We start from the raw sequence: 12,487 nt of genomic DNA, 5'->3' as shown, positions 1-12,487 counted from the left end.
TTTATACCGTATCTGCCAATGATTTGCCCACCCATTGAACTTTCCAAATTACTTTGACCTCCTCGCAGCCCAGGTTGCCGAGGGAAGGGAGAGAAGAAATTAGAGGCCCTGGCCATAATCTCTCCGATATTTATAGTTTCAAAGAGTGGTGCCAGACTGCAAAACTGCAAATGTTATACTTCTGTTCAAATAAAGACTTTCCAAAACTACTTAAAGTGCCACATACTAGGCTTGTCATCAAGATTGAAGGCCATGGAATAAATGGGGCTGTAGTATCATGGATAGAGATGGGCTAGATAGCAGAAACTGTGGCAACTTCAACTGAACTGCAGAGAGTGTGTAGTGGCATTCTCCAGCAGCTGGTACTAGGACCCCTACTTAATATTTATGCATGATTTAGACTTGGATCTACTGGGCACAATTCCCAAACCTGTAGCAGTATTTGTGGTGGACTGTGAGGACATTAGTTATGGACTTCATGGAGATGTAGATAAGCTGACAGAACAGGTGTATAGGTGGCAGAAGAAATGCTGAGAAACATGCAGTGTTAACATTGGGCAGGTAGAATGAAAAGGCAATTGAACCCAGCAAGAACAACTCTAAAGGGTACAAGAAGAGATCCAAGTTACAATCAGTAAACGCACTCAGCAAGTCAGTCAGGCAGCATCTGGTTAAAATGTTGAGTCTAGGACCTTTTGTCAGAAGGACACTATCAAATTCTCCAACATCAGGTAATTCACTCTGTATCAGAACTGGCCATTGCTGCCTGTCATTTGTCATCTTTATTTATTCCATTTGTATATCCTGGCATGATGACCATGTCTCACTATTGACAACAAATTAAACAGACAAAGCAGCACCATGTGCTTGTAACTGCTCCCATTAAACTCACCTGCCCCCCCAGAGAGTCAGTTGTATATCACAAAAACAGGCCCTTCAGCCCACGGTCCGTGCTGACCAACAACCACCCATTTCTTCCTTTGTTCTGCTCATCCCTCCCACACTGCCTCTACAACTGAAAACTATATTGCTTTTTTCTCTTTCCCAGTTCTCAAGGGGTGCCAGTTGCTGAATATTAATTGTTTCTTTTAATTCACACACCAAGTGTTTCCAGCATTTTCTGTTCTGACTTCAGATTTCTGGTTTTGCCATTTGTTTCATTTTCAGAGGTAAGATGGAATCTTACAGAACAGAAACAGGCCCCTTCAGCGCACCTTGTCCATGCTGATTGTGATGCCCATCTATGCTAATCCCATTAGGTTCGCATCTTTCTATGCCTTTCCTTTCCAAGAACCTGTCCACATGCCTTTGGTATCTGCCTCCACTATCTCCTGACAACTCATTCCAGGTATTCACCACCGTGTGAAAACCTTACCCCTCATATCTCCTTCAAATTTCTCCCCCTCATCTTAAACCTGAGCCCTGGCAATTTTAGGGTCCACTGCCCTGACAATCTATCCTACTTATTGCCCTCAATGTTATAAACCTACAAGGCGATCCCTCAGTCTCCTACGTTCCCAGCTTATCCAATATTTCCCTTTAACAACAGCCCTCTATTCCAAGCAACATCCTTGTGAATCTCTTCTGCACTCTATTGTTACCACATCCTTCCTGTAGTGTGGTGACCAGAACTGTACACAATACTCCAAGCAGAGTCTAACCAATGTTTTGGAGACACAAGTGCCTGTGGATGCTGGAATCTGGAGCAAAAAAACAAACAACTGGAGGAACTAGCAGGGCAGACAGCATCTACGGAGGGAAATGAACAGTCATCATTTCTGTTTGAGATATCCAGTTTGTTTTATGTCTCTAACCAATGTTTTGCAGCTGCAACATTACGTCTCAACTCTTATGCTCAATGCATTGCCCTATGAAGGCAAGCATACCAAATGCCTCCTTCACTACCTTATCCAACTGTGTTGCCACTTTCAGCTAGTTCTAGACTTGCACCCCAATTTCTCTCTGTACATCAACCCTTCTAAGGTCCCTGCCATTTGCTCTATATTTCCTACCAGAATTTGATTTCCCAAATGCATTACCCCGCATTTGTCTGATTTAAATTCCATCTGTCGCTGCTCCACCCAACTTTTCGGCCGATCTATGTCCTGCTGTATCCTTGGGCAACCTTCTTCACTATCTACGACTCCACCAATTTTCACGTCATCTGCAAACTTGCCAATCTTACTACCTACATCATCAACCAAGTTACTTGTATATTACAAACAACAAAGGTCCCGGTAACCATCCCTGCAGTACACTATTTATTACAGATTTCCAGTCAAGTGAAGCATTCATCCACCACAACCCTCCGCTTCCTGTCACCCACTAATTTTGTATCCAGTTTGCCAACATTCCTTGGATCCCTTGTCTTAATATTATAGATCCATCTATCATGTGGGAATTGGTCAAAGAATTAACATCCATGTAAGCCAGGTCTACTGTGCTGCCTTCATCAACTCAATCAGATTTGTGAGACATGATTTGCCCTGCACAAAACCACGAAAACGCCTCTTAATTAGCCTCTGCCTTTTCAACTTGAGGTACATGTACTTGGATGAATGTCATAAAGCAGGCTGAGAAAGTGGCTGAAAACAGAACCAAGGGACATGGGGTACCAAGAACAAGGGAGTCGAGATTAACCTTTATAACACAATGGTCAACCATGAATAAGAGACAAAGATGACTAAGCATAGTTGGATTGGGGAAATAAAGAGAACCAAGAGTGACAGCAGCCCTTGGTTCCTTACAAGTGCTTGGGGTTGAGATACACTGCAGTGGGTACCACATTAGAAATGTGCAAGAATAGGCCAATTGGTTCCTTGTGTTAGCTCAGCCATCTTTCACCCCAGTTCACTTTCCTGCACTAACCTCACAACACTGAATTCCTTAATATCCAAAAATCTATCAGTATGTCTTAAATATACCCTATGCCTCTCTGACACTCTTGTGTAGAAAATTCTGAATGAATGGCAGAACAAGCATCTATTTTGAGTGGTAGCCCCAGCAGTGTATTCTCAACCCCAAGCAGTAGCATGCATATCTGGTTGTTGTAATAGGTTTCTCTTAAATTGAAAACTGCAGATGCTGGAAACCATAAAATGAAAACAAAATCCTGCACTCAACAGGTCAGGGAACACCTGGAATGTTAACCGTTTCTCTTTCCAGGTCAGAGACCCTTTATTGGAGCTGGGAAGGAGAGAGAAGTTGTTGGAAGGTGGGAGGGATGGATGGGACAAATGGAACACTTGTTTTTAATGCTTCTGGCACTGGAGTGCCCGATGTGGAGCTCACCAGCTCAGAATGGATGCCAGTAACAATGGTAAAAAGCAGAACACTTTCTCAAAGCTCACTGTACCACTGAATTCTGTAAATGGTTTAGAAACTGTATTCAGTGCAAAGTAAGTGATATCTAAGTGGATCAGCTGCTGTCATTGTTTATAGATAACAATAATTAAAATCATTTACAAGTGGTATATTGCTAATGCACAGTCAACTCTCAAGAAAGCTGTCACCAAATATGCAAAAGGATATTTGAATCCAATGAAGCATTGCTGCTACCTCCTTGCAGAGTGGTCTCAATAACCGCATGTTATATATTGGGAAAAATCTTGAGATTAAAAACAACATCTAAAGCTTGAAGCACTTCAGCCCCTCCTGTCCACTCCAGCATTCAATAAGATCATGGCTGATCTTTAACCTAGTGCCACTCTCCTGCACTAACCCCAGTCTAAGAATTATGTGTTTGCTTCCAGTAATTTTTTGCATCTAGGATATAGCAATGTTATGTCAATGACTGTAAACTCCATGCTGATTATGTGTAGCCTCACAGAATGCTCTAACATCGTCCTTTTATGAGAATCCAGTATTTCATTTGGGTTCTTATCAAAAGTTCACTAGAATCAAAGGGAACAGTTGTCATGGAACAGTAACATTTTGTCAGGAGCTGCTATCCACTAGGAATAAATGGCTGGAAAAATGGACTCCCAAAGCCTAGGAGTCATGAGCTTCCTGGATAAAACTCATGACCAAGCATGAATTGAATATGGGACTAGTATGATTCATAAGCTGAATTCTGAAAGGGAGTCTGATGCACATATTGATGGGGAGCTTCATTACAGACATTGCAGGCTCCATTGACAAGATTGAGATCCCCAAAGGAGAAGTCTTAAAAGTACCCTCAACAGGATTCCACCATTGGACATCTTCCCCACCCACCATTCCATAGGGACAGTTTTCTTCGCAACTCCCTGATGCAGTCTATCATTACCTAAAGACTGCAATGCTTGTAAATTCACTCAGTTGTCTTCTGTGCTGAGGAAAAAGGAAAGTCTCTTGAACATGTCGTGAATAGTATGGAGGGCTGTCAGAGATTATAGCAGGACATATATAAGATGCAAAACTGGGCTGAGGAGTGGCAGGTGGAGTTCAACCCAGATAAGTGTGAAGTGGTTCATTTTGGTAGGTCAAATACGATGGCAGAGTATAGTACTAATGGTAGGACTCTTGGCAGTGTGGAGGATCAGAGGGATCTTGGGGTCCGAGTCCATAGGACGCCCAAAGCAGCTGCAAAATTTGGCTCTGTGGTTAAGAAGGCATACGGTGTATTGTCCTTCATCAATTGTGGAATTGAATTTAGGAGACTAGAGGTAATGTTGCAGCTATATAGGAAACCTGGTCGGACCCCACTTGGAGTACTGTGCTTAGTTCTGGTCGCCTCACTACAGGAAGGATGTGGAAACCATAGAAAGGGTGCAGAGGAGATTTACAAGGATGCTGCCTGGATTGCAGAGCATGCCTTATGAAAGGTTGAGGGAACTCAGCCTTTTCTCCTTGGAATGACAAGGATGAGGGGGGACCTGATAGAGGTGTACAAGATGATGATTGATCGTGTGGATAGTCAGAGGCTTTTTCCCAGGGCTGAAATGGTTGCCAAAAGAGGACATAGGTTTAAGGCGCTGGGGAGAAGACATAGAGGAGATGTCAAGGGTAATTTTTTTTAAACTCAGAGAGTGGTGAGTGCGTGGAATGGGCTGCCGGCAACTGTGGTGGAGGCAGATACGATAGGGTCTTTTAAGAGACTTTTGGAAAGGTACATGGAACTGAGAAAAATAGAGGGCTATGGGTAAGCCTAGTAATTTCTAAGGTAGGGACATGTTTGGCACAGCTTTGTGGGTCGAAGGGCCTGAATTGTGCTGTAGGTTTTCTATGTTCTATGCAGCATCATTGCTGCAATAAGCAGAAAACAAATGTGGCCTAGATCACCTATGGCTGTCTGGAATTAGAGGCTAAGAGGCTGACGGTGATAGTGACCTCCACAGGAAAGGAAGGTCTGCCTGCAGAATGTTACAGGTAGCTTGAACTAGAGATTTTGTTCCTCTGAAAGGTCAAGAAGTGGCAGAACCTGCAAATGTGAGCAGTTAGTGAAAATCTAAAACTGTGGATGCTGGAAGTCTGAAACAAAATATTGGTAACACTCAGATCAGACAGTATTTGGGGAAGGAAAAACGGTTACTGTTATAGGTTGAAGACCATTCGTCAGAAATGGTAAAGGCAGAAATCTAGTTTTGTGTTGCAGAGAGGGTGGGAGAAGGATAAATAAGACGAAGGGAATATATTAGGCAAGATCAGATTTGCCATGGGGATAAGCTGTTCAGGTACCTTGTTGATGTATTAATGAGAGCAGTTATAAAGAAAAACTGTAATTAAAGATACATTAAATCTGTGAGATGAGGGGGTTAGGCAGAGAAAATACCAAAGAAATGTAAAAGCTGTGAAACATTGCAACTGCTCAGGTCAGAGCATGCTAATGGAGGGAGAGAATATTAGAACTGACGTTAGCGATGGACCATTTATCAAATGGTCTATAGTTCAGATGCAGAGTGAGACACCTGAAGCTGTTGAAGTCAATAGGTTCAGAAGGCTGTAACACGCCCAGACAGGTGCTTTTCCCCGACTTGCATTGGGCCTTGTTATAATACCGTAGGAAGCCACGGACAGACAGGTCCAAGTGTGATGAAGAATTTAAGCAATAAGCTTGGGGTCACTCCTGCAGACTGAACACAGGTGTCTGCAACGTAATCACCCAATCTGCGTTTGGGTTCTCCAATGTAGAGACAACAATGAATGCAGTGCATGACATTGGGAAAGGTACAAGTGAATTGCTGCTTCAGGAAGGATTGAATCCCTGGATGATGGAAAGACAGTGCAGCATCTGCTATGCCAAAAAAGGGAGTCGATCAAGCTGTTGTGAAGAAAGTTGTCCCTATGAAATGGTGGGAGGGGAAGATGTCTGATGGTGGAATCTGAAGGCACTTTTAAGGCTTCTCCCTGGAGTTCTCAATATTGCCTATGGTACCTGCAATGTCTGTGCCGAAGCTCCCCATCAAAAAGTGCAGCTACGACCACCAACTAAGCACCCACAGAGTAGTTTCCAAATGATGACATGGCAGAGTAGATCAGCAGAAATGCCTATAAGCAATTGTAGTTTCCAGAATAAAGAGTGCTCTGCAAAAGTTTAAAATTCCCATTGAGTGGCTCTTTGAATGGCACTGCTGGAGCAGGCAGCACTGGACAACCTGATGTTAGGTACAAGTTAGAACAACACAGCACTGTAGCGTAGCGGTTAGCGCGATGCTATTACAGCGCCAGTGACCGGGGTTCGATTCCCGTCGCTGTCTGTAAGGAGTTTGTACGTTCTCCCGTGTCTGCGTGGGTTTCCTCCGGTTTCCTCCCACATTCAAAAGACGTACGGGTAGGTTAATTTGGGGTTTTAAAAAAATGGGCGGCGCGGACTCGTTGGGCCAAAAGAGCCTGTTACCACGCTGTAAATAAAATTTTTTTAAAAATGTAATTTAATTTGTACATGGAATGCCTAAAACTGAGTAGCATCATTAAGTGTACAACCAACATGGGAAAAAGCTGCTTCAACATAAGGATCCCCAACCAGAAGCATCAGCTGCAGCTTCCAGAATGGTACGACGTCAGAAATTGAGCGCTGAAGCATTCCAGTCTGCAAATGATGTGTTTTCATTCTTCTCACACAAAACAGCATTTTTCAATCAACTTTGTGGACATCTCTGTTCTAGGGGGCATCAAGGAGGAAAGAGACCAAAAGGATGTGAATTCCAGAGTCTTGAGTGCTGGCTACTGCATCTTAAACAGTAAAGGGAGGAACCACTAACTTCAAGAGATCAGAGGTTCAGAACTGAAGGGCCATGATAACAGGGCAATAGGGCCAAACAAAACTACAACTCCTTTACAAGAAGCAGCCTGTCATATCATTGCGTGGAGCACCATACAGGAGGTAGAACTCAGCTATCCGCGCAGGCCTGAAACTGATGATTCAAATAGGCCTGGAACTAGGAATGTGGGTGTTTTATTTCCAAATGCAAGGATAGTGCATCAGTGGGTACAGCTATGTTGCTGTATAAAAATGGAGTACACTACTAGTGGGTAGTCATCTGTACCTAAATAACTGGACTAAGGGTGGGCACAGTCTACTCACTGGGGCACAGTATGCTGGCACAAGTAATTTTAGCTAATATCACACTAGTGTACATGAGTGCTGTAACTGTATAATGGGATATAGACAGACATAAACCTGAAGGTACAATGCTGTGGTACTGTACCAGGGGCACAAGTTGGTCACTGCACTGGCAGGCACAATAATATAGTGCACAGGTCACTAAAGAAAAAACTAGCTACTGTACAGATGCACACAGGTATGCTCGCTATAACAGGTACAGTACTGGGGTACAGATCTGTCACTTTGTAACGGATACTGTTCAGATACTACTGGTGGGGATAGATCAGTCACTGACACTGGGGTACAGTAGTGATGGGGGCAGGTTTGTTCCTGTACAACATTGAAATGTACATCAAGTCCTTGGGATGCAGTTCAAGTGGGCATGGGTCTGTTCACTAGCATTAGCTGCATTATCAAAGAGCTGTTTTGAATAGTTAGTACATGTACAATGGACTACGGTTCCTTGAGTTTCCATCCCTGCTGTGGCCATCATCCTAGATTTTTTTTTCCTTGTTTGACACTAGCATAGGACATGAATGTTCCCTCATTATGCTAATGCTGCAGCGGTGACTGGAAAAGTGATAGGGAGGAAACATGACCAGCTTCCTGACTTAAGTGAGTGGGAAATGTTTGCCCCAAGGGTACGTGTGAGCTCCTAGTTCTTGGTGGGTGGGGTGAAAAAAGTTTATTTCTGAATGGCTTACACTTTTGCTTCAATCCTGACCTACGATGCTGTTTGTGTGAAGTTTGCACATTCTCCCTGTAACCAGATGGATCTCCCCTGATGCGACATTTCCTCTTTCATCCCAAAGACATGCTGGTTGATTGGCTGCTGTAAGTTGACCCTTGTGCTGGTGGGTGATGGGGGAAATCAGGGTTGGCTAATGGTCATATTCAGAATCAGGCTTATTATCACTAACTTGTACGTCGTGAAATTTGACCTGAGGGAAAAGGTAAAAGGGAAATAAGTGGGGGAATGGGACTGCTGAGAGATGGCATAGATTGCATGGGCCAAGTGCTTTTGTCATTAGTAAATACATGAAATAAAATGTGCTGTGACTCTCAAGATGCTGTATTTGTTCAAATTAAGAAAGAAAAATGCTCATTATTTAGGTTGCAGACTCCTCTCCTGGAAAATGGCAAACAAACTCCACCTCCCTACCACCTTAAATTACAGATTTACAAAGTCTAACCTACTTGATCTCTCATGACAGTAACCAGTTTGGTGAATCTTCACTGCATTCCCTCTGGAGCAAGGTTATCCTACTTTATTTGAAAAAAAATTATATACAATTCTCAACAAAGCTCTTTGCAATACGTTCATGAAATTACACAGCATGGAAATAGGCCCTTCAGCCCAACTTGTCCTTGCTGATCAAGACACCTACCTACACTAACTGCATTGGCCTGCACGGAGCCCATATCCCTCGAAACCTTTCCGATCCAAGGAGTAACATTTACTCATGTACACAAATACTTTTGAAATTAAAACCAATTTAGCTTTTGCCTTCCAAAGCAAATTTGGAAGTATAACATTTGGTCCCCTCAACTTGATACACATTGTGAATCGGTCAGGTTCTTCAGTACCCCACAAGTCTCAGCCTCAGAAGGTTGCTTGTTTGTTCTCTGTTTTCCATCTGTTAACTAAACCTTAATCCACCTCAATAAATTACCCACAATTCCATATGCTCAAACTGTTCACAAGCTCCTGTGTGGGGCCACAATGAAAGCATTAGAAAAATCCAAGCACACCGTAACTAATGATTTGCGCCAGATACATCCTCCAAGAACTTCAAAAGATTAGACAAACATGATTTCCCTTTCATAAATCCATGCTGACTCTGCTCAACTGTATTATTTCCCAGGAATATTGTATCACATTCCTTACTAAAGATTGCAATATTTTCACCATTACCAGTGCCAGGCTAACATGTCAATAGTACCTTGTTTCCTCTGTCGCTTCTTTCTTCAACAGTGGGGTCACTAATCTGCAGGCACCATTCCAGAATCAAATGAATATGGAAAAAGCAACCACCATTTTTAAAATCACCTCTTTCAAAACTCTGGATTGCAGATCATCTGGTCCTTGAGATTTATAAATTTTCAGGCTTAATAAGTTTGTTAAATTCCTCTGCCATTTCCTCATCCCCCATTATAAATTTTCTCATCCATCAGTACACCTAGTAAGGGGATAGATTTTGACAACATTCAAAAAATTCCCTACAGGAATTTGGAAACAGGATGAGACGATTAAAATGGAGGCCTTGCCAGACTGCAAACATTCATGAGTATCAGGGAATGGCTAAGCAAATGTCAGAGTTCAGATGCTGACAACATCAAAGCTGTAGTGAAGATTTGTGCACCTGAACATGCACTTCCACACGTGAGCTATTCAAGGGCAGCTGCAATAACCAGAAGTGCTGATAGAAGTCAATGCTCAACAGAAACCGGGCTTTGGAAAGCCTTGATAGCCTGAAAGGATTGTTTGATGATTTACAGATCCTAAACGTCAGCGAACCATCCCTCTGTCCCTGGAATCCGCTCCCTTTCCTCCCTCCCTCCTCCCCCATGGTCTCATTTTCTTCCTATTTCAACTCCAACTGCCTCTGCCTCCCGTCTTTCCAGAAACCAACGTCTCTTCGCCCCCTCCCACCTGCTCTTCCACCTTACCACAACACTGTCCCTCACGACCCACAGCCCCTCTATCCCAACCCCTTTGCTCTCACACATTCTCCAGTCTCAGGTCTCTAACCTAGAGCTGTCTGTCTGTCTCTCTGCCTCCTCCCTTCCCCCTCAACGTCCCCTTCCTCTCCCCCTCCCTCCAACGCCCCCTTCCTCTCCCCCTCCCTCCAACGTCCCCTCTTCCCCCTCCCTCCCTCAAACGCCCTTCTCTCCCTCCCGCACTCCCTTAAACGCCCTTATCTCTTCCCATCCCTCCCCCTCCCCTCCCTCTCTCCCTCCCCTCTCCCTCCCTCCCCCTCCCTCCCCCCTCCCCCTCCCTCTCCCTCCCTCCCCCTCCCTCCCTCTCCCTCCCTCCCCCTCCCTCTCCCTCCCCCTCCCCCTCCCTCCCCCTCTCTCCCTCCCTCTCTCTCCCCCTCCCCTCTCCCCTCCCCCTCCCTCCCTCCCCCTCCCTCCCTCCCCCTCCCTCCCCCTCCCTCCCTCCCCCTCCCTCCCTCACCCTCCCGTCCCTCCCTCCCCCTCCCTTCCCTCACCCTCCTCCCTCCCGTCCCTCCCTCCCCACTCCCGTCCCTCCCCCTCCCTTCCCTCCCTTCCCTCACCCTCCTCCCTCCCGTCCCTCCCTCCCTCCCCCTCCCTCCCTCTCCCTCCCTCCCCCTCCCTCCCTCCCTCTCCCTCCCCCTCCCCCTCCCTCCCTCCCTCCCTCTCTCCCTCCCTCCCTCTCCCTCCCTCTCCCTCCCTCTCCCTCCCTCAAACCACCCCCCTCCCCTCCTCAAACCACCCCCCTCCCCTCAAGCCCCAACTCCGGTGCGTGCCTGTGCCTTTCCGCTAGTTCGCTGGCCCGCGGCGCCTCGGTTACCTGCCGGGCCGGCGCCTGAGGAAGAAGCCGAGCGGCGGCCGGCGCCGCGCCGCATCCACTCCCACCCCTCCGCCAACGTCGCCCCGCGGCGGCGGCCGTCAGCGCGCCTCCGTCAGCCCGCCGCCCGCCGCCCTCTCCCGGCCGCGCATGCGCGCACTGCGGACCGCCTCCGTCAGCCCGCCGCCCGCTCCCGGCCGCGCATGCGCGCACTGCGGACCGCCTCCCCGCTGCAATGCGGCTGCGCGTGGCGGCACGCGGCGTTGGCGCCGCGACGCGGGTGCTGCTGGGAAACGGCGGCGCTCAGGCCGCGGGTGAGGTGGTTCTCGTTGGCGCGACGCCCGGCCCCCGGCCCCCGGCCCCGCAGGCGGGACTGCAGCTGCTGGATATCTGGAGCAACGCACACAAGATGCTGGAGGAACTCAGCGACACAACAGGTGAAGGCTCTCGGCCCGAAACACCGACCGTCCGTTTCCCCTCACAGACGCTGCCCGCCCCGCCGAGCTCCTGCAGCAGCGCCCGTGGGTGGGTGTGTTACCCTCGGGACCGCGCTGCCGGCTCCCACTGGGTCTGCTTTCCCGTGGTCAGGGGAGCACCCTGTGTCCGGACCCTGGAGTCCGGCCCCGTCCCCCTACACCCCCCGGCTCCCCGCCGAACCCCACCCCTGGCCGCCATCCCCCTCCCCCCCCACCCACCCAACCCCACCACCCCTGGCCGCCATCCCCCTCCCCCCCCCCACCCACCCAACCCCACCACCCCTGGCCGCCATCCCCCTCCCCCACCCCACCCCACCCACCCAACCCCACCACCCCTGGCCGCCATCCCCCTCCCCCACCCCACCCACCCAACCCCACCACCCCTGGCCGCCATCCCCCTCTTCCCCCCCCCCCCAACCCCACCACCTCTGGCCGCCATCCCACTCCCCATCCCCCCTCCCCACCCCTGGCCGCCATCCCCCCTCCCCACCCCTGGCCGCCATCCCCTCTCCCCACCCGTGGCCCCCTCCCCCCTCCTCACCCCGGGCTGCCATCCCCCCTCCCCCTTCCCCACCCCAGGCCGCCATCCCCCCTCCCCCTAGCCCACCATCCCTTCCCACCCCACTCTTCAAACACATGCCCATGAATTGACACAAAGGTGAATTTATTGTCCCATGCACGTCCACGTTTGCACAGGTGCAATGAAAAACTTACTTGCAGCAGCACCACAGGCACATAGCATCAGATAAGCAGCATTCACAAGAAAAACATAAATTAAATATAATAGTCGCAGCCCTCGGTAATGGATCTGGTGATCGGTGACTGGGGTTCTAAGGAAGCTCCCTGGGCAGTTCCATGAAGCACCTGTACAATACAATGCAGAGTGTTTATTGTTCAATCCTCCTTCAGTTGCTGGAGATCACCTTCAGTCCAGTTGTCTCTAGTAATGGAAAT

The 12,487-nt window shown here is 47.8% G+C and overlaps 1 protein-coding gene across 1 annotated transcript in view; it reads right to left on the bottom strand.

Annotated features, from left to right (window-relative positions):
* The window catches only part of specc1la (sperm antigen with calponin homology and coiled-coil domains 1-like a), a 248,262-nt gene extending 237,061 nt beyond the window's left edge, over positions 1 to 11,201 (bottom strand). Inside the window, 1 exon segment of the mRNA XM_052032052.1 lies at positions 11,061 to 11,201. The gene's annotated coding sequence lies outside the window, so the exon portion shown is untranslated.
* Between the last annotated feature and the right edge of the window lie 1,286 nt (positions 11,202 to 12,487).

Source organism: Pristis pectinata, chromosome 17 (assembly GCF_009764475.1).
Source record: "Pristis pectinata isolate sPriPec2 chromosome 17, sPriPec2.1.pri, whole genome shotgun sequence".
NCBI classification, from domain to species: domain Eukaryota; kingdom Metazoa; phylum Chordata; class Chondrichthyes; order Rhinopristiformes; family Pristidae; genus Pristis; species Pristis pectinata.
This window is presented reverse-complemented; position numbering and strand designations above follow the sequence as displayed.